This window comes from Tamandua tetradactyla, chromosome 19 (genome assembly GCF_023851605.1).
Source record: "Tamandua tetradactyla isolate mTamTet1 chromosome 19, mTamTet1.pri, whole genome shotgun sequence".
Classification (NCBI taxonomy): domain Eukaryota; kingdom Metazoa; phylum Chordata; class Mammalia; order Pilosa; family Myrmecophagidae; genus Tamandua; species Tamandua tetradactyla.
Window position 1 is genome coordinate 47,278,303 of NC_135345.1, and position 25,008 is coordinate 47,303,310.

The window sequence follows — 25,008 nt, forward strand, 5'->3', positions numbered from 1 at the left end:
AGGGAATGGCGGTGGAGACTTAAAGATTCTGTGCTTCCTCAGGGGTACAGGAGACGAGAAGCTGAAGTGCTGTATTTGCTGAACTAGCCTAGAAAGCTCAGCTTTGGAGAGTTATTGGAGGAATTCTTGTTATTGTCCCAGATCTTTTTCCCAAGGCACTTGGAACTGGTCTGCATCCCCTTCATGGGACGGGACGCTGACCCTGTTTTGACTGAGAAAGACTGACTTGGGATTGTCCTCTTCATTGTGCCCTCCTCCCAGAATTTTCCCTCTAGGCAAAAGCAGCCTGAGACAACAAAATATTAGTAAAAAATTATAAAGAAAGACAGTCTGGGACAAAAGCCTGTTGGCTTCAAACACCTGGGAGAGGGAGGGCTCTCTCCTGGGAAACAGTGGGGACAACCAAACTCCTGTAAACAAGGCAACTCTAAAATAAATAACTAAAATAACTAAAATAACTCTAAGTACAAGACAAAGGCCCAGAAAGATTAGGAAAACTCTGCATGCTGCAGTTACCTTGGGCAGACCTTTCTGACATGAGAGCTGAAGCTCAAGAAAATCTCTGTCTTATCAACTGCTGGTTATAAAACCAAGAAACAGACATCTAAGGGAATAAATCCAAGAGTTAACATCTTAAATTATTAAAATGTACAGTGTGCAACAAAACAGAACAAAACAAACAAAGAAACAGGAAATGATGAAAAAAAAATCTTTTTTCTTTCTGCTCCTCAGGCTTACTCATTTCACTTGTCCTGAGTTCACTGATTCTTTCTTCTGGCAGCTCCAATCTGTTGTTGAAACCCTCCTGGGAATTTTTCATTTCAATTTTGGTGGTCCTTAAGTCCAGTAGTTCTGCTTGTTTTCTTTATATAAAATTTCTATCTCTTTATCGAGATTCTCATATTTTTCATTCATTCCTTTCTTGATATCCTTTACTTCTTTCTCTGTGCTTTTCTTCATCTCTTTGGGCATGTTAAAGATCTTTCTAAAAAAAATAATCTTTTTCTGTTATGTCCACAGTCTGGTCTTCTTTAGTGATGCTTTCTGGATTCTTATCCTCTTACAATGGATCTTACAGTTACCTGTTTCTTTGTTGTCTTCTAATATTTTGTTATGCACTATGCGTTTTAATATTTTGAAATGTTGACACTGGGATTTGTTCCCTGATATGCCTGCTTCTTGAGTTTACATCCAGCTGGTGATGTGACAGAGATTTTCTTTAGTGTCAGGAGCTAAGAAAACCAAGCAATTCTAAGCGAAAAAGCTTTCACTGTCTTTTCAAATTGTTTTTGCAATGTCTGATGCTCTGCATCAGAGTTCAGGCCTCCTATCAGGAAAGTCATCCCAATATGAATGTAAACTACAGGGTCCTCCTTGTCTTTCTGGGCTGTGTCTCATCCTGGGCTTGCGCTTGCTAGATGCTCTAGGAACTTCTCTGTTTACGTTAGTTTGAATGCCCTTCTGTTCCCCAAGAAACAGACCTTTCACCATCTCTTGGGTTTTGCACTACAGGACTAATAGCAAATAAGCCTTTACTCCAGATTGCCTGCCCCAGTTATTTCTTACACTGCTTTCTTAGTCTCAAGCTGTTTTTCTTTGGAGAGAAAACTCAGGGGGAGTGGGCACACCAAAGAGGCTTTTCCCATCATTTTTTCCATCAGAATAAGGCCAGGGACCCACTAATGGAGTGCTAGCTGGCTCCAAACTGCTCTGTGGAGAGGATGAGGGAAAGTCCAGGAAGAGCACCAGGAGTTTCTCCTGTGTCTCCCTAAAACTGTGCTTTCTTTATTCAACATCTGCCAAGCGAATTCAGTGCTTTGGTTGTCCTCTACAGTCCTTCAACTGTCCTCCACAAATCTGAGGAAGGAAACCATTCTCAAATCTCGTCTGCTGCCTTTGTCCAGGGTAGATTGGAACAGTGACCACTCTTAGAGTCAGGGCCCCAGTATTTTATTATTTTTTTCTGACATGGGTAGGCTACAGGAATCGAGTCTGTGGCTCTGTCATGGCAGGTGAGAATTCTGCCACTGAGGCACCGTCGCACTGCCCAGAGTCCCAGTATTTTGACGTAGCTACTTCAAAGCAGTGATCTGAAACTGGACCATGCTCCACCCCGACCCCTACCTTCCACCCTTCCACTGGATCTTGGGGAACTGGATTTTTATGTCCCTTTCAGTCACTAGCAACCTATGCCACTGGCTGCGTTCCAATAATACCTGCCACAGGAATGGGGGATGGACAATGGCAATTGTGGTGCAGACAGAGCAATTTACTGATATTTGCCACAATTTACAAGACTCTTCCTCCTGGTCTTACCTGGATACCATATAGTGTTCTTTTGGACTCCAGAATTTTGATATAGTTGATTCAGATAGTTCCTGCTTGTTTAATAGTTGTTCTGGTAGAGGGACTAATTTCTGGAGCTTTTTACTCTGCCATTATAGTGATTTGATGCTATGACCCACAGAGAAAACATGTTTTTAAACTTAATCCATTCCTGTGGTATGAACCCCTTGTAAGTAGGACCTTTTGGTGAGTTTACTTCGGTTAAGATGTGGCCCGATTTAATCAGGATGCATACTAATCCTATTACTGGGTTTCTTTATAAGCAGAATGAAATTAAGAAAGAGGGAAAGCCAGGGGAAGCAAGAAGGTGAAGATCAGCTTCTTGCTTCTAGGAACTCTAGGAACTCCTCTGTTTACATTAGTAACTCCTCTGTTTACATTTTTGTCTGGAAGAAAAGAGAGAGGTCAGGAGATGCTTCCATGTGCACTGCCATATACAAAGGACCCAAAACCCAGGATAACTGGCAGCCAGCCCCAGCATATAATCTTAGAAAGAAAGCATCACCTTGATAACCCCTTGATTTGAACTTTTCTCTAGCTGTAAAACCATGAGTCATTAAATCCCTACTATTTATGCCAACCCATTGCATGGTATTTGCTTGAGTAGCCAAAAGAGACTAAAACAATCATCTACCCACCTCCTCCAATAGCTTTTAAGACTAATGTACAGCAATACTAATGGCCCTTAGAAATGAGGTCTCCTCTTGCCTCTGATTGATGTGATAACATCATCCTCTCCTTGTTTTCAGCAGTTCAATACTGAATGAGGGATATACGGCCCTTGCACCAATGAGATCATTCTTCTAGTTCCTTCTTCAGCCCCTTGACTATCTTCCCTGCTGCATGTGAGTTGCAAAGATTTGCTCAACATTGATAAAGCTCATAGTCTAGGAATGCAATGATCATTACCCAAAAGTCCAAAAGAAGACACAGTCAAAAGATTGTTATTCTATGTTTATAAAATTCCTGCATGGTAAATTTAACATGACCAACATTCTAATTATTGTATGTTTTACTGCATATACTGGGGGATATTTGCATTTATGGTTAAAGAAGCACAGCAACTTTGCCTTAAAAAGTCATTGGAAAACAGTACTCTTAGGAGGCTTGCTGGATGATATAGTAACATGAGTAAAGATATAATTAAATTAATTAGTCATTGTTACTGGTGTAAAAACAGGTCATAGGATTGTGAGGAATAACAGCTTGCTACTCTTTTTTTTTTTTTTTTTACCCTAGTGAGAGTCAAGAAATTAACTGCAAATGATGCATTCAATAGTAAATAAAATAAAAAGATAATTCTTAGACACTTTGAAGAAGGTTCTTGGGCACTGTGATTGGCTGAATAATGCCCCTTCCCCTAAAGATGCCCACATCCTACTGCCTGAAACCTGTGAATATGTTTTCTTCATGGTAAAGGGACTTTGCAGATATGATAATGGTAAGGATCTTGAGGTTTATCCAGGAGGGCACAATGTAATCCAGAGGTCCTTATAAGAGGGAAGCAGGAGAGTTAAGAGTCAAAAGGAGAAGACAATATGCTGGAGGCAGAGATTAGAGTGATGTGGCCAGGAGCCAAGGAATGCTGGCAGCCCCTAAACTTGAACAGGCAAGGAACAGGTTATTTCCTGGTGCTTGCAGAAGGAATAAGTCCTGCTGACACCTTCATTTTAGTCCCAGAAAATTCACTATGGACTTCTAGCTTACAGAAAGGAAGAGAATACATTTGCATTGTTTTAAGCCAATTGTGGTAATTTGTTACAGAAGTAATAGGAAACCAATAGAGGACTGGTTGGACAATATTCAAATACATTAGTATTTCTTCCTTACCCATTATTTTAATTCATCACCAGTAAATTACTTTATCTTTCACAGCCATAGATATTTGTAATATTATTTTTAATCAGACTGTTTATATGGAAAGAGATCATGCAAAAATTGTTTGTCTAGGGCCCTGCACACTCTACAGACTACTGCCTAGAGGTCATAATTCAAGTCAGTCAATTTCTTGGCCAGCCCTCTTAATTTACATTTTCAGATCTGCTGGAGAATGCTGGAATCAGACTCTCCCATATCCATTATGCACTGCTGCCCATCATCTTGGTATTCCATAACATTCATTCTTAATTTTTAGATATGTCAAGCCTTATATAATTAAATAATTCTTGCAGATGAAGGGATGGTCCTGATTTCAACTAGTTTTGGTGAATAATTTCATCCTTTGTGTGTATATGTGTTCTGAAAGATGCTGTTCTCCTCTTTTCTGTTTCCTGAAATGTCTCATGCTTATTTCTTGGCAGCATTTAGAACACCTGCACATAATCCATAGACAAAGTGTGGGATAGAGCCTTCTGTATTAATTTTCTAGATAGCAATTAGTTGTTATTTGTTCATTCTCATAAGACTACTGAACTACTGCTCAGATTTGACTCAGTTTTGATGAAGTAGATCGATTTCTTGGCAATAGTTACAATCCTTGTACCCCACGCTGACTGCAGCTGGGTCAGAAACACACCCAGCATTGCTTTCATGCGTGACAGTTATAGTTGTGATAATGTTAATTACCATCCTGTCTAATAGCACAATGGGGACAGTGTAGCATATGAGAATGATTATTATAGTCCTGCCTTCTGCAAGAAAACTTTATTGGAAACCACACGTGATTTGTAATTAAAGAAGTCCAGTCACCTCTGGTAATAACTTTTTTTTTAGTATAGAACTGTATTTCACTTTCATTTTGATTAAATGCTTTGCAAGTCGGATATACTGTGTTGTAGTCTCTTAGGAAGGAGAAAATAATAACATTTTTATGTAAACTATTCTTAGGAACTTTTTAAATATATGAAATAAAATGTTTAAATAAAGAAATAGTCATTTGCATTTTTCTATTTAAAATATATTTATTTAGAGTGCACTAAACAAAACGGACGCTCAATGTGTTATTACAAAGTGCAAAACTCTGTCAAATATTTTTCTCAATGTTTTCAATAAATATCATTCTTAATGTTTCCTTGATCGATCGAAGAAGTTGCTCTGTCAAAAAGAAATAAAGTTAATCTAATAAACATAATGAATTCATGTTGACCCTCTCTAGGAATGGTCTCAATGCTGCATTGAAGTTATTCTTTTTCTCTTCCACTTTGGATATAAAATTGTGTCTGCCAGACTACTGTCTTTTTCTTTTCCCCCTCCTCTTATTCTTGCTTTCCTAACAATGTGAACACACAACTTTTTCTTGTTAGTTTAAAGACCTTCATTCAACTTGGCATGAATGCATATTTTCCTCTTTGTTTTGGTTTATATTTATTTGTTCTATATATCTTTTACTTTATCAAATTGTACATGATTTGAACAGGCTGAGATCTGAGATTGAAAGACTTCGTAATAAAGTACTTTAAAGAATATTTAATATGTTGGCTATGTATTAGAACTCTGGGCCATCTAATTCATTTAAGTGAAAACACAGACTTTTCCAACCATGTCTGCTGCATTTTTAACAATGTACAGGTTTTTAAAAATTATTTTTATTGATAAATCTTCACACACATACAATTCTTCCTTAGTATGCAATCAGTGACTCACAATACCAGCACATAGCTCTATATTTATCACCATGAACATTTTTGGTGATTTGCATCACTCCAGAAAAAGAAAAAAGAAAGAAAGGAATAAAGAGTAAATTTCACAAGAGAATATGGCTGGACTATTCACAACTTTTGAGATTTCAAACAGAGTTGAGAGGTTATCCTGGAGGTTATTCTTATGCATTATATTGATATCCCTTTTTTGTTTACGGTATATTAGAGTGGCTAAAGGGAAATACTTGAAACTGTAAAGCTATGTTGCAATAGCCTTGTTTCTTGAAGATGATTGTATAATGATATAGCTTTTACAAAGTGGCTGTGTGATTGTGAAAACCTTGTGTCTGATGCTCCTTTTATCTAGGATATGGAGAGATAGGTAAAAAAGAATGGATAAAAAATAAACAAATAAAAGGGAGAACAAAGGCTAAAATAAATTAGGTAGATGGAAATACTAGTGGTCAATGAGAGGGAGGGGTAAGTGGTATGCTATGTATGAGTTTTTTCTTTCTTTTTCTGGAGTGATGCAAATGTTCGAAAAAAATGATCACGGTAATAAATACACAACTATGTGATGATATTGTGAGCCATTGATTGTACACCATGTATGGAATGTTTGTATGTTAAGAATGTTTGTATGTTAAGATTTATCAATAAAAATATTTAAAAAAATGTTATAAAGATGAGTAATAAGTAATGTATTGAAGGAAGGACAATTGTCCATCTTCCTACCCCACCTCTAAACAATAATGTGGTTTAACTTTTCTCTTTTATAAGCATAGGATAGTGGTTTAGAGGGGAGGTTCTGGAGTTGGGCCATCTGAGTTTTTATTTCAGCTATGGGCCGCCTGTGTTTTGATTTCAGCTCGGCTGCTCATTTGCTTCAGGACTTTGGTCAGAATATTTAAATTCTCAATGTCTATCTTATCTGTAAAAATGCACAATCACAGAACCTACCACTTAAGGTTCTTGTGAGGTTTAACTAGGTTTTTAGCTGTGTGAGCTTCCTAGGAATGCTATCTATCAGCTCTATCAATCTATCTATCAATCTATCAATCTATCTATCTATCTATCTATCTATCTATCTATCTATCTATCTATCTATCTATCTACCTACCTACCTACCTACCTATCATCACTTGTCTCTACCTCTCTTGATATATAGCAATAAACTTTATAGCTTAGAATAGCTTTTTATTGACAAAAAAGAACAGAAAGTATAAAGTTCCCATATTCCCTACACCCAGTTTCTCCTATTACTAACATCCGACATTAGTTAGTATATTAGCTAGGGTTCTCTAGAGAAACAGAATCAGCAGGCGATATCTGTAAATATAAAATCTATAAAAGGGTCTCACGTAACCGTGGGGATGTAGAGTCCAGGGTCTGTAGGGCAGGCCACGAACTGGCAGCTTCAGTGAAGGCCTTCAACAAACTTTCACTTTCAGGGGAGGCTGGCTGGCTGAAGGAAGATGAGTGATTGTGTCTTCTGAGAAAAAAAAAAGTCTTCTGGTAATTAGATTAAGCATCACTCATTGCAGAAGACACTTCCCTTAAATCAGCTGTGGATGCTGCCAACGTGGTCATGATTTAAGACCATGAAATGTCCTCATAGCAGTGCTCGCCTGACCAGACAATCGAGCGCCACCACCTGGCCAAGTTGACACATGAACTTGATTAGGACAGTTAGTAACATACATTTGTCCTAGTTAATGAATATATCTGTATGTATACATTCATATATATTATTTTATCCAGATTTCCTTTGTTTTTACCTTATATTCTCCTTTTCTGTTCCAGGAGTCCATGTAGGATGCCTCATAACATTTAGTCTTCCTATCTCTTTAGGCTTGTCTTGGCTCTGACAATTTCTCAGGCTTTCTCTGTTTTCTATAACCTTGACAGGTTAGAAGTGTACTGATCAGGTATTTTGTAGTGTTTCTCAACTGGGGCTTGTCTGATGATTTTCTCGCAATTAGAGTGGGGTTTTCAGATTTTGGTAGAAAGATCAAATAGGTAAATTGCCATTCTCATCACATCATATCAAGGGTACATATTATCAATATGACTTTATCGCTGTTGATATTAACTTGTTCACCCAACTGAGGTAGTATTTGTCAGGGTTCTCCATTGTAATTACTTTTTCTCCCTTTCCACATTCTACTGTTTGGAAGGAGGTCCCTATAGCTATAAGCAGCCCACAGTTAAGGAGTAGGGAGTTATGTTCTACCCCTTGAGGGTGCAGTAAATTATTTGGGTTCTTCTGTGTGTGGGATATTTGTCTCTTTTTTCTAGTTATTTATTCAGTCATTTATTTATATCAGTCTGAACCCATAAATACTTATTTTATACTTAAGGCAATAATCTGATACTACTTTATTTAATTTGCTGTTCAAATTGTTCCTGCTTCGGCCTTTGGAAGGTCTTTTAAGTCAGTTTCTGTATCCCTCTGTTTTTTTTGGGGGGGCACTCATATACAATGTGAAAATTTTAAAAAGCCTTTGTAGAAGAACACAGAAGAGAATAAAAGAATAATCCCCATGAGGAAATTTTAAAGGGGTGACACTTTATATTCTGGTGAAAGGAAAAGTGAGCTTAGTTGTGTTAAAGTATATGATGTATTATACCCTAGCTGTTAGAACAAGTGCTACCAACCACAAGACAAAGAAATGAACAAGAACTTAGGGATTTTTAAAAAAATATATAGTTTCTGATACTCTAGAATTTTCAAGGCAATCTCTTTCTGAGTGTCACATTAAAAAGAGGAGGCTTTAAGGTAACTATGGAAGGGACTAATTTTTAGCAAGAACGTTGTGTATTCTGGCATATGTTATCTTATTTGAAAATAGGCATCTTCAGATTTTCTCTGATCAAAGTCTGTGGAATAAATTCAGCAGTCTCTTGTTCTCTTGCTGGGCTTTGGTTCTGTGAATCATCAAATGTCAACTGAAGAATTTCAGGAAACAAGGAACATTAGTTATTTTTATAGAAACAAATCAAATTATATCTAGATTCCATAGGAATGACCCTTTGTAAATTCCTAATAATAAGCAGTGAAGTACAAAGAATAGGTTGCAGAGGACAGCTTGTTCCAAATACGTCAATTGTGATGTATACTTTTCTTTTCAGTTACCAAATGCATACCACCAACTTTTATAATTGAACTTGCTGTTGCTGGTAAACACAACTCAGCAGAGAAGAGAATGATACCACTGGCCTTTGACCTATGTGTGATGCATGCTGTTTGGAGCCTTCAACTGGAGCCACTATATTCTCATTGTGGTGGCTCTGACCTTGGATTATCACTTATATTTCCCATTCAACTATTGAGACTCTTAGGTGGAAATGCACTTTCATTGCCCCCTGGAATTTAAGGATTTCAGGGACTAAGTTATGTGATCTTTGGTTTCCAGGTCCCCCTTACCCTCCTGAGAACTTAACCACTCCAGCCTCTTCCTGCTGACTAGGATGTGAGACTATTACTCTGAACGTAAAATAATCATCCAGAGGTTTAGGGATATCTGTCACAAAACCCAAGCTATGCATATTTTCCCTAGGAAAATGTCTTTGGCCCATATAAGGAGCCATTAGATTCACACTTTTAGCACAATTCCTGTAAATTTGTCCAATTCTTTTCTCAACTCAAAGCAAATTAGGAGTAGAATCATAGGCAGGTTAAGGAAACTTCTGAGATCATAAAAAACAGTAAGAGACACTGACTGACAGACGGCGAGGGAAAGGCTGAAAACCCTAAAATGCACATGAGATGTTTTGCGCACATTATATCAGAGCTCCCAAATTTATACATATAATTATTTCATCAAGAAAATGTTTAATTATGTGGTAGTATTGTCTGTTACTAATTCTTATAAGCTACTTTGCTTTGTATATTATTAACTTAACTACCTATTTATAAATAATAACTTAGCTACTTATTTATATGTGTAATAGCTAAGGAGATTATGATGCTCTGGTTATCTATTTTATAAGTTAATTTACATATTTAGTTGTGAATTTAATTCAGTGAATATATTTACATGTGTAAATGCCCAAATATTAATATACATACATACAATTTTTTAAAACTCAATTTTTATTATGCAATTATTGATGGTATCACTTGTTTAGAATCAGAGATATATATATATTTTTTTATAAATATCTCCAACCAAAATGATCATGTTGAACAAAGTTCTGGAGCTGATGATGTGAAGAGATATCAGTGATGCCAAATGCACGCAAATATTTTAATTTTCAATTTGTGCTATTTTTTCCTTCTTTGTGGTTACGTGCTAGTATGAGAACTGATAATCTTTTGTACACTAAAACAGCTAATACTTTCTTCAAAAACAACTGCACAAATTTTCTCCTGGACTGATTAACTTCTGTTTTTATTTTGGAAATAATCTGCAAGGGAAGAAAGGAGTTGGATGAAAATAATTATCATCATCATCATCTTGCATTTCCTGAATTTGAAGTATTTTTGTGAATACTATTTCATTAAACTCTAATAACAATCTTATGAGGTAGGCATTATTATCAATCATGCTTTTAATATGAGGAAATTAAGGTCAGAGAAAGATTAACTTGTCTAATATTACACAATCAGGAAATGGTGGATTGACTGGGCTCAGTGAAAATCAGAGTATGACACATTAATCCTAGTAAGGTACTATATTTGGTCCCCAAAATCTAAATTCAGAGGATATATTGCCTGGAGGCTAAATCAGGACGAGGTTGAAAATAGAAAACAAAGTGGCTTATCATCATTATTGCCATTACCAGGCAACCTCTACTTGCCTGTATTTAATCTGCATTCACCTCTTGGCCTCATCTGTCTTTTTCTTCAATTCTCTTTCCTTAGTTGGTATGTGGCTCCCCAAAATATAGACAATAAAAATAGGCAAGAAAATGATTTATTTAAAAGAACCTGATTCTTTTGAAGTAAATTATATCTGAAAATCAGACTCAAAAAGTTCATATGCTGGTTGTATTCTATTCTACATAACTTACTTGACTAATCTCAGCCCAGTTGAGAATACTTCTCTGCACAGTGTTGCAGGAAGCCACTACCAATTCATTGGAGTTGGCAAACAAGATTCTTCTGGGCAGCATTTGAGTTCTGCATTCCGCAGTAACTTACTCCCTGCAGCCACCTCCCCTTAGGTTTACAAAAGTAGGAAAGTGCTCAACTTCATTAGCCATCAGAGAAATGAATTTTATGCATGATTGTTCTGTAAACCCTAATTAAAAAAGAAAATTAGGAAGGTGATCCAACCGAGGACAATTAGGTGGGACTCCCTGGAATTTAATTCCCATGTGGAGAGCTACAGAATCAAAACACCATCTCTGCTTAATCATCTAATGGGTGCCATCTAATGGGTGTCTGTGTATTTCTGTCACTTTCTTGCTCTTTTCACAGCCTGGGTGATCACTTCTTCTGGAACGTTTCCTCCCTTTCGATATATCTGTATTGATTTATTTTCTTCACAACCATGAAGTCCTAATTTATATATTTACTTTCAATATGTTTCCCCCAAAGGATAAAAGACATAATGTGTGTTATGTGGAGAAGAAGAAAATTGGAAACCTTTTTTATTCTTTCTTTCTCTGAGGCAATTAGATCATTAAGCTCAGGGAAACAGGCGGTCCATTAGAGGCACTTTGGAGATCTGCACTGGAAAAGAACTGCTGGGTCTTTCATTGCCACCTTCTATCACCGCAGACTCAGTACTAAAAGATGATATCCCTTATAAATATGAGCTTACTATCAATGGGAGTCCTGTTCATAGAGGTTTTATTAATCAACATTAACATTTTTATGGCATGATTTAGTTTTATATATGTGAAAGTGAAAACATCTCAAAATCTTAAATAGCATTATATGCTATTAGCATTTTATTAAATATCTTGAAAAAAATCAGTCTATGGCAAATTTATGACTATGTCACATGCCAAAAGAATTCTACACTCTCACAGGTACAAGAAATTTCTGTTGTAAAAAATTCCTTTAATGTGAATCCATTTCAAACAAACCAGTCTTCTTGATCTTATTATTTTAAACCATGATTTTCAACTTCTAAAACATACTTTCTCAATTGGAAGTATATCTTATTAGTTCAGTCTTCAAAGCTAATAGAAATAGACATTACGTTCCAATCTTTTTAAAACCTGAAAAACAAGCTTAGGCGAAGAAGGGATACAATTATGTGTGGGAAGGTAAAAGCAAGAATAATAGTTTCTGGCACATTGTTAACTAAAAATATGTGTGGGTGTTTAAGACACTATCAGTTAAGGAGCAAATAAAAGAATCTTCATGCAAGGTACTTCCTAAACATTATTTCAGCAAATTAATGTATTGGAGTCTTTTGCTGAAATGTTTAATTGGTAGTTACGTCTGATATTCTATGTAAATGAATCATATATAACGTGATAAATCAGGGGCAAATAAGACAAAAGCTACTGAAACAAATTTCATCTGAAGATTGGATTTCAGTCTATTCCAACCAAAATAACAAAACTGCCTTTCGCCACTCATTTGCATTCTGAGTTTTGCTGTAGGTGTTGATATTCACCTGGAACATTCTCGCACACAACAGGTACACATAAGAATCTTTGTAGGGAGTCTCAGCTTTCTTTTGTACCCAGTCAGGTGCTTTGCCTTTTGACATGCAAAATAATTCTGTTCTGACTGCTGGGAGTGTTTATGTATGCGCATGCTTGTATGAATGCTTGTGACCATGCATATATGTGTGTATATATTTACATGGTTGAGTATTTATATGGGACTTGTACCTATTTTTGTATTTCTTGGTCATTTTACATGTCCTCATTGTCATCTTAATTATTTCATTCCATGCTCATCTGTTACTGTTTCTTTACAACTATAATTTTTGTTTTATTTCATCCTATCACTCCAATACAGAGTTCAAATAATCCTTTTCAATCATGTAGGCCCTTCTCAGATTACGTGATTGAGAGTTCGTTTCCCTTTCTCCTCCCTCTCCTTCTCCTAGCTCCTTCCCTCTGTATAGAAATCTGTCCAGAGTTGTAGAGTCAAAATATCTATTTTTCTTTTTGGGGGATAAGAAAAGCTGAGAGATATAGTGGATATTACTTGGGAAGGGAAATATAGGTCAGAGAGATATATAGATGTTGCCTTTGGCATGGTGATTTAAAAGTTATATAACAGCAAGCTATTAATTTATTCACCAAACATTTATTCATTTTCTTCTATTAGCAAGGTCCTATTCTGGGCAACACTTAAGATAATGGTGTTTAACTCTTCAAATTTTGTTGGAAGTTGTGCTAAAAGAAGTTTATTTGAATAAGTTGCTTTCCCAATAGAAAATTATCTCTCAAAATGTAGTTGTGGTGGAAAAAGCACTGGTCTTGGAGATTGAATATTTGCACCGAAATTCTAGCTCTCCAAATAATGATTTCTCTACATGATAGCTAGCATTTTCACTTAGAGTGCAATTTTGATCACATCACACCTGTCTTTGTTTTCTTTGGCACGGGTAGGCGCTGGGAATACGAGCCAGGGTCTCCGGCCTGATAAGTGAAAATTCTGCCATTGAACCACCATCAGACCATCCATTCCTGCCTGCCTTTTAAAGGCTTCTTATTGTCCTTACTTATAAGATCACAGCCTTTAATATGGCCTCCGGATCCTGCATAGCCTGTCCCTGCCTACTTCTCTAACCTCAACTGCTAATACTACTCCCCGTGAGCTGTTTGCTCCAACCACAGTAGCCTTAGTTCATTGACTAAGCAATGTTCCATCTCCTCAGGACTGTTGTTCATGCTATTTTTCTCTTTAAAGCACTTCTCCTTTCCATTGCCATTTTGAATTCTCCTTTCCCTTGCCTTTTTGACTTCTCCCTATTCCACCAAAAAGAGGCTAGTTTATTTAGGTTGTGTGATCCCAGTTGCTTTCCCTTTGGATCATTTATCTATATTTGTAATTGTATATTCATGTGTGTGAGTAATGTCGGCCATTCTAACTTCACTATTGACCAACTTCCTTAGAGTAGGAACTATATCCGATCCTCTGTGACTTTCGTCGTTTTAGACAAACATACTTTCTGAAAAATTGCCATATTTGAGGAAATTTTTAAAATTATAGAATGGGGCTAATGCCATATTGAGAGAATGTGCATAAAAAATTTGGCAGAATGGTATAAGCTATAGGGCATAATAATAATTATAATTACAATGATAATCAAGAGAAATTGCTAGTACAGTTAATTTGGTCAACAAAGAAGAAGTGGTTAGTGATGTGGGTGTGACAACAGCTTGAAGAGAAGTCACGTCTTCTGGCAAAGACAAGTAGTAAGAGGAATGTAAATAAAGAAAAAATTCTTTAGATAGCTTAAAAGGAAATAAAATTAAACAGAATGAAGGTTTCTTCATACCTCTGTCTTCACTTCCAGTCACAATTTGCAGTTGTAACCACTTGTAAAATTTTCTGCTTTCATTTTTTGAGTGGTTTTCCCTGGTACCCTAAATTGTATCTTTTTATTTCAATTTCTTGACTTGTCAAATGCAGACAGTACCTATTGAGTTTCTATTATGAAAGATGAGTTTAGTACAACACACTGACGCTCAACTTTTCTCTTTTGTAGTCTTCAATTTTTATTATTTGTATTATTTTTTTACTATTGTATATAAATACTAGACTTTAAATAAATTTCTTTAACAAGTATTTCTTGATTTATCTACTTTAGGAGTACCTATGGACCTCATATTGCATGAGATGATTATATATATATACATTTATATGTTTTTATAGCTATGTAAATGTAAGCAATGCACTTTTATTTTTCTTCAATTTTCCTTGCCATTTCCTAAATTCTGTCAGACGTACTATTGTTTGATTTTGTCAAGTTTTATGTTTGATTATGTCAAGTTTTATGTTCTGTTTGTTAACTAGTTGTCTTCATCAAAGATTAGTTAAAAAAATTAAAACTAATCAGCCTCATAAAATAACATTATGTAAAAGTGATGAATATTATGCAAAAATAGTATTCAAAAAATAAATATTGTTTCAAAATCCTGTGATGGATCTATTGAAACTCTGCCTATGTAATTAAAAGTGTGTCACATAAAACAGAACATTCCAAGTTTTTAATGCTCAGAATTATATTATATTTTAGTGTGCCCAATACGTGGTCTCTGGGTTTCTTATGCAGCTTTTTGTTCCATGAAGAATTACTAATTCTGCTTCTTTGTTATTATTGGCAGAAAAAACCCTTAGGTTTAATCACATTATTAGACCTTTCAAGATTTTAATTGTACAGATTGTTGAATAGAAACCAATATTCTCCTTGAGAAAAATCTTTATCGAGCCCTCTGACTTCCTGCTTTCATTTCCAGTGATTGCACAGAGATTTCATTGCAGAATTCCATTGAATCTCAGTGTTTCTCATTAACTGATTTCCTTTTATTACTTTTAAAGAACACAAACTCAAGTAATTTAATTTTGTTTACTTTTGTTGAGGTGAAATTCACATAACAAATTTAACAACTTTAAAGGGAACAATTCAGTAGTATTTAGTATATTCACAATGCACTAACTCCCATCTCTGTGTAGTTCCACAGAATTTTCATACTGCAAAAGGAAACCCCATACCATTATGCAGTAACTCCTGTCTGCCTACTCCCAGCAACTGGTAACCAAGAATCTGTTTTCTGTCGCTGTAGATTTACCCACTGTAGATATTTCACATACATGACATCACATAATATGTGGCGTTTTGTGTTTGGCTTTTTTCATTTAGTATGTTTTTGAGGTTTATCCAAGTTGTAGCACATATGAGTACTTTGTTCCTTTTTATGGCTAATATGTATATATATAATAATTTGTTTATCCATTCATCCCTTGATGGACATTTGGGTTGTTTCCATATCTTGGCTATTGTGAACAGCACTGCTATGTACATATGTGTAAACAAAATTTGTTTGAGTACCTTTTTTCAAATCTTTGGGTAAATACCTAGGAAGAGAATTCCTGGGTCATACAGTAATTCAATGTTTAATTTTTGAGGAACCAGCAAGCTGTTTCCCACAGTGGCTGAAGTTTTTTATATTGCCACCAACATTATATGAGGGTTCGAATTTCTCCAAATCCTTGTCAACACTTAATATTTTCCTTTTTAAAACAAAATTATAAACATCCTTGTGGGTATGAAGTGGTATCTCATTATATTTTAAATTACATTTCCCTAAAAGCTAATTACGTTGTGCATCTTTTCATGTGCTTATTGACCATTTGTATGTTTTTCCTGGATAGATGTCTATTCTCATCCTTTTTTCCATTTTTAAAATTAGTTTGTCTTTTTCTTGAGTTGTAGCAGTTCTTATATATTGTGGGCATGAGCACTAAACCCTCATCAATATGTGATTTGAGCATATTTTTCCCACTTTTTAGGTTTTTTTACTTTCTTGATAATGACCTTGACCCACAAAAGTTTTAAACTTTGATGAAGTCAGATTTATTTATTTTGTCTTTTGTAGCTTGTGCTTTTTATACAACTAAGAATCCACTGCTAGATTCCAGGTCTTGATGATTTACCCATATGCCTCCTCCTAAAGGTTTTGTAGTTTTATCTCATACTTAGGACATTGATCAGTTTTGGATAAATTTTGTATATGGTGTGAGGTAAGGAGTTGTAATTTTATTTTTTTAGGGTTACTATAAGGGGGTTAACATTATGAATCTTTGAAGACCTGAGAACATTTGTGATTTTACCTCATATTTGATTGACATTTTGTGGGCATAGAATTCCCGATTTGATTTATCTTTCTCTCAGAAATTCCAAAGGTATTGACCCATTGTCTCCCAGCCTTCAGTTTAACTAAGGAAACTGATGCCAGTCTGGTTATTTTTTCCCTTGTAGCCAATCTATACTTATTTTCTGAATCTTTTAAACATATTCTTTTCATTTTGGGGTTCTGAGAGTCAAAGGATACGTATCTATGTGGATTAATTTTTCTTCCTCTTTTTGGCACATAGCAGAGTATTTAATTCTGAAGAGTATACTTTCCTGCAGTTTAAGATTTACTTTTTTTAAAGTAGTTTTCCTCCACTTTCTCCATATGTCTTCTTTCTAGAATTCTTCTTAGTCAAATGATAGCCCTTCTGTATTGATTCTCCCTGTCTCATTTTGATAATTTCCATCTTTTTGTATTTTTACTTAATAATCATTCATTAATTCATTACTATATTCAGCAATTATTTATTGAGCCCCCCTTAAATAATACTAGGCTCTGTGAACACAGTAGGAAACAGAAAAATCTCTGCCCTTAACTTACCGAATCTAACTCACCCTGAGAGATTTCCTCAGCTCTTAGAGAATAATATTTGTCTTCATCTATGTTCATACTATTAGTCCATCTTTGTACTGAATTAAAAAATTTCAATTATGATATTTTAAATTCTGAAACATATAGTTTTCTTTTTTTTTTTTTTAATGTCACAGCCCCTCTGATTTTACAATTGCAATATCTACTTGAATGGTACCGAAATTGTAACTATATTTTTTATTAAAAGATTTCATTTCAGAGACATGCTATAAAACTTTTACAGGCAAACATGGAAAACTCAGACATGATTATAGTGAGTGTGAAGAACACCTACACTGTTCTCTATATCATCAGCTAGTGTGGAAGCTGAAATTCTATGGGTGTGTTATGCTGCAGGACTGAGATGAAGGTTAACTAATATTCCTCTCCTTCTTCCTTGCCTTCTCTCTTTCAACAGAATCTATAAACACTAAACTCATCATCATTCTCTCAAGCAGCCATATTATTAAGAGTCACCACCAATCTCCCTCTTTCAACCCACTACCCACATTCCTAGGCATTCTTGAAATATATTGGGGCAAACCAAAGATCTAGGTGGGACTAGCCCTCAGCAATGGCATACCTTCACCGGGTCTCCACCAGCAGCTAAAGTAGGAGGCTAATTTTTAATATTAACTTGGAAGCCGATGAAGAACCAATCTACAAACTGTATGCTATACTTTTTTCCTTGATTGTAGAAAAAACAGCACTGACATCTTCAGGACTCACAATGTGACGGTCCACAGCATGACAAGAGTCACATTTCATCTACTAATCAATACATTTACCATGATGAGGGTCCCATTACAACATCTGGTTGGCTGGCTCTGCACTCTCTGCCCCAGAAAGCTGCTTCTCATTATGAGCATCTCAGCAGAGATAGCTAGAACGTATGTGGCCAAGAAGGAGCTGAATATGAGGATAACGTATCTGTATTAGCTAGGGTTCTCTTAGAGAAACAGAATCAACAGGGAACACTTGCAAATATAAAATTTATAAAAGTGTCTCACGTGACTGCAGGAAGGCAGAGTCCAAATCCACAGGGCAGGCTGTGAAGTCAACGACTCCGATGGAGGGTCTGGATGAACTCCGCAGGAGAGGCTCACCAGCGAAGCAGGAATGGGCCTGTCTCCTCTGAGTCCTCCTTAAAAGGCTTCCCGTGATTAGATTTAGCATCACTAATTGTAGAAGACACTCCCCTTTGGCTGATTACAAATGGAATCAGCTGTGGATGCAGCTGACATGATCACGACCTAATCCTATGAAATGTCCTCATTGCAACAGACAGGCCAGTACTTGCCCAATCAGATAAACAGCTACCACAACTTGGCCAAGTTGACACATGTCCCTAACCATGACAGTATCGTCTCCAATTATATCAGATCTACATTCAAAGCATTTTAATATTTGAGGCAATTAGGGTATGCATGATCTATCTACCAAGGGTGTTAGGTTAGTATGTGTTGGCACTCAATGATCCAGGGTGACATGACTTCTGTGGATGGAGTTACGGGGGGGGGGTGGAGTTACGGGGAGGATGGCATTCAGTTACAGCTGAGGAGGTTACATAAATGGAAACGGAGAGTTTGCACTTTTTGTCGTATTCAACAGAGTGACTTCCCATAAGCAGGTGGTAAAGCGAGTACAAACTTCCTCAACAAATGTGGATTTCATGTATATAAACATTGTCTTGGAGACATGTTCCCCATAACCCATCTCACTGAAGATGGTGAAAGGGTGATTCACCACTGCCTCCCCGCCGCCCCCCCACCCTGAACACCAATTGTCCAGGTAGTAGAGCTCCCAACAGGCAATTGCTTATACGGACGCCGTTCTGGACAGGGTGGTGGGGGTGAATGTCCGCGTTTGTCTACTGGTTAGGAGCCCAAGCAGAGTCCTCATCACTCTGCCAACAAGCTAGTTTTCAGGTAAATACACTGAAAGCTTTCTGAAAGTTTGATTTTGTTCTCTAAATTATCCTTTTTGATTGAGGATATGTTAATGTACGTGTTCATGTTGTTTATTTCTTTTCAACAGAAGGAGATTTCCTAAATCTCTAGTGATACTTATAGTTGCGCATGTTTATGCTCCAGTTAGCTTAGATTGACTAGCAGGTAAATGGCATTAATTTCTTTGAATTTAATGTAAAGATATTAAAAAATAGAAAGTAGGAAACATCACATCAAACGATGCAGGATATATTAAATATATTCGCCTAAGAAAATAGCTAAATTTAAAGGTGTTGTGCTATTTTTGAATAATGATACTAATGTCGCCATCATTATGATTGACCAATATTTACTTCTCCTTCTTGAGAGTAACTCAAAGCCTTATAAAGTTTAGATTAGACAGAATATCTGTCTTTGGAAGACGTACAGCCTAGTGGATCTAATTATGTTTCAGTAACTTTGGAAAATGCATCAACTTGTCAAACCTGACTTCAATTTAGCATAGGAGCAAATATTAAACAACGAAGACAATTTACTACAAAAATACTATGAACAGCCATTTTAACTTCTTTTATGAAGATTTTCAGCCACACAAGGCAGAATATTAGCAGCACATATATGAACAGTATTATGAGAATTTTTCCTTCTTGCCACAAGAGATGTATTCCATTTATAATCTTTTTAGTGCTAGCTTTAAAATATTGTGCTGACATATTTTATTTGCTTCATCATGTGCTCAGGGATAAAATAATATCAAAGTAGTAAATACTACACAGAAGACACTGATTGGAAGAGTAGTATAAAGCAATATAACTCACTATTTCTATGTATATAGGAATATTGGAAAACAAATCAAACAAAAGGGGTTTGTGAGAAGGATAAATAAGAAAAATGCATTAATTAAATTTTATCTTTTATTTCTTCTTTGTAAAGACTGTATTTCCTTTGCAATGTTTTATTCATCTCCATATCATGACTGTTTCTGAAGATGGTATTTAAACACAAACCAAGATGACCTCTACGGAGCCTGAAACAAGTCCTATAGAGTTCACAAGAAAAGTGATTCTCCAAAGTCATTGTTTCATATTTCATTTAATATGCATATATCTTCCATTATCTTTCTCTCTCTTAACTTTTTCTCTTCAGTGCTTCCCAGAATGATCTTGAGTCCCACAATTATTAAAGAATAGAAGGAAATGTCTCAATTGTCCATGACAGAAGATTTAACTACATATCTATCTTATAATGTAGCCTTTTCTATTTTCCCTTTTTTATTATGGTTATCTTTTCTTCTTTTCCAATCATGTTTAAAGTGAAGCAACATACTTTGTGTGATTTCCCTTAAACATTTCCTTATTTTATTAGTGAGGGTTCTTGAGAGAAACAGAACCAACAGGAGATATCTGTATATATGAGGTTTATAAAGGTGCCTCATGTGACCATGGGAATGGAACAGCGTAAAATCTGCAGGACTGTGAGGCTGGCAGCTCTCATGAAAGGTCTGGATGAGCTCCACAGGAGAGGCTTGCTAGCTGATGAAGCAATGAAAAAGTCTGTCTTCTTTCTTAAAAAGCCTTCAACTGATTGGATTATAACATTAGTTGGGAAACACACCTTAGTTGACCACTGATGTAATCAGCCACAGATGCAATCAACTGACTGATGATTTAATACACCAGCCTTCTGGTTTTTCAGCCAGCCATGAAATGTCCTTGCAGCAATGGTCAGGCCTGTGCTTGCCTGAAAAGACAACTGGGCATCATGGCATCATCAGCTAGCCAAGTTGACACCAGAACTTAACCATCACACTTATTATTGGATAGTAAAATATAAATTTAACTGATTGTGATAGTTTATCTATTTTGTTATTGCAGAATTCTGAGCTTGCCTTAAACTATAATAAGGTTAAATCATATTTACATAGATACAGAGGCATTGCTTAGATACCTGTAAATTAATGGAGACAGAGATGTTTCTATGACTCCTGTTTCCATGCCAGGTACAATGTTCATTTTTCTTCATGTAACCTTGTTCAAGGTTACAAATATGGACTGAATCAATAGTAAGCTATAAACATTGCCATGTTGTCTTATATATATATGTACATCAAGAAAATGACTGTTAGGATTCCTATGATGAAGACCCATGACCCCGTCCCAGAAGATAACTTACTCATTGTAATGAAGGTTTTAGTACTGTGTAACTGGACCTCATTCTAGAAGGCCAGAACTATTCCTTTCTCAGAGTCCAGTCCAGTTAGGTCAAAATAGACAATATGCATTTCATTCTAGACATATCTGAAATACTTCTGTGTGGAATTTCTATTCTCTAGGAGGCTAGTGATTTACTGAAAATAGTCCATTCAAAACAAGTTAGCTCTTCCATGGTGCATTGTACATTGACTACTCAATATAAAGCATTTTCTCTCTCTCTCTCTCTCTCTCTCTCTCTCTCTCTCTCTCTCTCTCTTTCTCTCTCTCTCTCAATCTCTCTTTCTCCCTCTCTCTGTTTTTGAAGAGGGCAAGTTGGTAAATGTATGAAGGCTATACCTTCTTGGGAGCTCTCTTTAGTACAAAAAATCAATACGTTTTTCCTGAACCCTTTAGACACTTAGGTGTTCGGCCGCAAATATCGTTTCACTGTGCTCTGTTGTAGTCATCAGAATCAACAAAATTGCTTCAAGTTTGACTAACTCCAAATTCCGCTTAGTCTGTCTTATAATGTGAAATCATATATCTGTATTTTAATAAACATTATTATTTCATGTCAGAAGATTTTGTATTCTACTAAAATTTTTATTGCTCTCACAACTCGCAGTGAGTACATCACTGCCCAGCCACTCTGTTTGGCTCTACTCCAGTCAGAGTGTGCAATATGTTGCAATACATGAGAAATTGTGCATATAGTAATAGTCTTTGTAAGACTTTCAATAATTAAACTGTATTGAGGGGAAGAGCTTAATAAGAGAGGAGATCAAGCCATCTTGTTAAACTTATACACAAATCCATTTTATGTTGAAACTATTTGAGCAGTTATGAAGTGGAAAGACCATTAAAGGGAGTCTATGCAAATCTTCCGGCTTTTTTCAGTGGGTGACCTTGCATTCCTCTCTTGGTGGCACAATTACTGAGAACCAAGTGAGTCAGGCTTTTCATATTCTGCCAGCATTTTGAAGTGAATAAGCTAAATCCACCTAACCCTCAGTACACAGCATCATGCCGAGTTAGCATCAACAATGACCGAGGCTGATAACATTATTCAGTAAACCATGCTTTATACATCATTCAAAACAGAGTCATTTTTAAAAATAGAGATGTGTCTTGTACTTGGCAGGCCTGATACATCAAATCTGAGTTTCAAAGTCAAGAGTAGCTTCAATGAAACCTTATGAGTCTAAAAGTTGGTTGAGACATGCTACACAGTAAAACTAAACTTCTTTTTTTTCCAAATATCATGGGTATGCTTAAAAGCCTCAGTCGTTTGGGATTTACTTGATTTATGTATCTAAATTAAAAGCAGAATAACACTGAAAATTGAAATAGCTCACAGACTCTGAGATTAGGTTCTATCATTTTCATACAAATTAAGATGATTCTGAAGTTTAAGGTAAAAATAACTAGAAGTCTTTCCAGCTAAAGACTACTGATGAATAACTGTGCTGAATACATGGAAGGGATTGTGATGAACTGTAAATATGCTGCCCAGATCTCCCTTCAAGGCAGGATTTATTCTGGTTGTCAGCAGACAGCCTCTAGCTGTCAGCTCCTTTAGTGTTTGCTTAAGCTGTAGAGGGCTGCCTCACCCAAGGGTTAGCCCTCCTGAGGCAGCCTCCATCAAATAACTGATTGTGGTGGGGCTATAGGACGCTGGCTGTGTCAGCTTATCACAGAACAACTCTGAAGGGCATATATGCTCCAGAATTTCCCAAAGTTATCCGAGGCTTTGTCAGGACTGCACTGCCGTCCAGCTGCTCTCTCTGCCCAATCCTTCACCCCGACACCTTCCACAGCTGCCAGGCTCCAATCATTCTCCCATGAGCCACACTCTTTTTCAGGGTCTGCTACTGCAAAATCAACACACGACAAGGAGTATCCAAAAACTATCTCTGCAAGAAAAATGTCAAGTCCCAACTCCTCTCTGACTATGCCACAATAGTTCAGCCTGAAGAGGGCTTTGGTGAGATAAGGAAAATAGCCAACAGTGGTAGCTGCTCTTGCTTGCCCCAGTAACCAACTTTCTCAGCACCTTGCCAGAAAGAGTTGTATATTATGTCCTTCTGGTCAATGAAATGATAGTTATTGGGAATTATTGGGGATTTTGTTTATTTTCATGTACCTTTTTAAAAAAATCTGGATAAAAAATCTACCTCTAGGAGAGAGAACTCCACATGGAGAAATGTACATGCAAACTCTTGTGGCAATACTTCTGGGATGGTTTAATTCCAACAGTTTATTTTGGTTCTCTCTAATCTACCTGCTTATTACTTCTGAATTAAGCATTCTTACTGTCACATACCAGAAAGGTAAAGAGGCCTATTTATTTAAACAAAAATGGAAGTCTAAGTGTACTAGTTATACATTCCCTGGATCTCTTACTCTTGGCTCCAAGGGAGAAGATTCTTACTGTATCAATCTTCCTTAGGGTGTTTGCAGCTGGCAATGAATGCGATGGGACTTGGTTGCACAGGATCCTGGGGTGCTGTAGTTCATTCTCGTTAGTGGGGGGAACTCAGGAGGATTGAAGTTGGGCCACAAGGCATCGTCCAAATGTTCATCATAGTAACTTATTCTCTGCTGGGGGTTTGTTCACTCAAAAAAATTTTCCCTTCCTTCACCTTTTAAAATATTTGTCTATCAGAAATAAAATGGCTCTTCTTCTCTAAGGTCATTGGGTCATAAATAGAGGCTCATTTCTCATTGGTACGACTACTTTTAAGTCCTGACCAGAGGCATGAAGTTCAGACTTACTCAGTTATTTCAATTTTATTAAATATAATAATCATTAGGATAATTTATTAATTAGTAAAATAGGACATATTATACGTACATAATAATGCAATATTAATTATTAGGATTAAATATTAATAATAAAATATTTTCTTCCAGACAGAGGTACTGCATATTTATCACTGAATCTTGACTGAAAGAAACAAAAACAGAAACAAAGGAATTTCTATAGTTGCTCTACCATTTTCTCCTGAACCTGAAGTTTATCTAGGTAATTACAAAAGAGAACTTAAGAAATAGCCCATGAAGTAGCCCTTCCCACTCTTTATCACATACATACCTCTCAACTACCCATTTGTGCTTTCTAAAGAGCCTGGGAAATAGATAACTGAAATGAACAACCATAGAGAAAAGTGATTTCAGTTTTGATGGAGCAAATGATTCCTTACAGCAAGGCTCTCATAGAACAAAATCCTTTTGGCCAGTTATTATGTTCCATACTCTTTTTTTATAAAACTGTCATTGTTTTCTAATTTTAGTTGAGAATTTACTGATTTTTACCATTTTCAGTCTTTGTCAATCCACGTTTTGAGAGAGGGTGAGAATTAATCACCCTGCATGTTTTGGCCCCCCTTTTCTCGTTTCAGTTGTAGTATGGTGATTTAGTATTTAGCATAGTATTTACATTGTTCTGTAGAATTAAGAGTAGATCTTCTAGCTGTGTGATCATGAGAAGTTAACCTAAGCTCTCATGATTTGAAAAGAAAACAGAAATCACTCTAAGTATTTCGAGAAAGAAAGGCTTTAATACGGGAAAGTAGCTGCTTAAAAATCTGTTGG

General features: G+C 36.2%; 1 long non-coding RNA gene across 4 annotated transcripts in view; it reads left to right on the forward strand.

The window, feature by feature from the left end:
• Nucleotides 1-25,008, forward strand: part of LOC143663197 (uncharacterized) — a 129,126-nt gene that overhangs the window by 55,242 nt on the left and 48,876 nt on the right. For 3 of the 4 annotated variants that reach the window (XR_013165860.1, XR_013165858.1, XR_013165861.1), the window contains one exon: nt 3,096-3,191. This is a non-coding gene — a long non-coding RNA (uncharacterized LOC143663197). The remainder of the gene's footprint in view (nt 1-3,095; nt 3,192-25,008) is intronic. The other variant, XR_013165859.1, reaches the window with a different exon arrangement.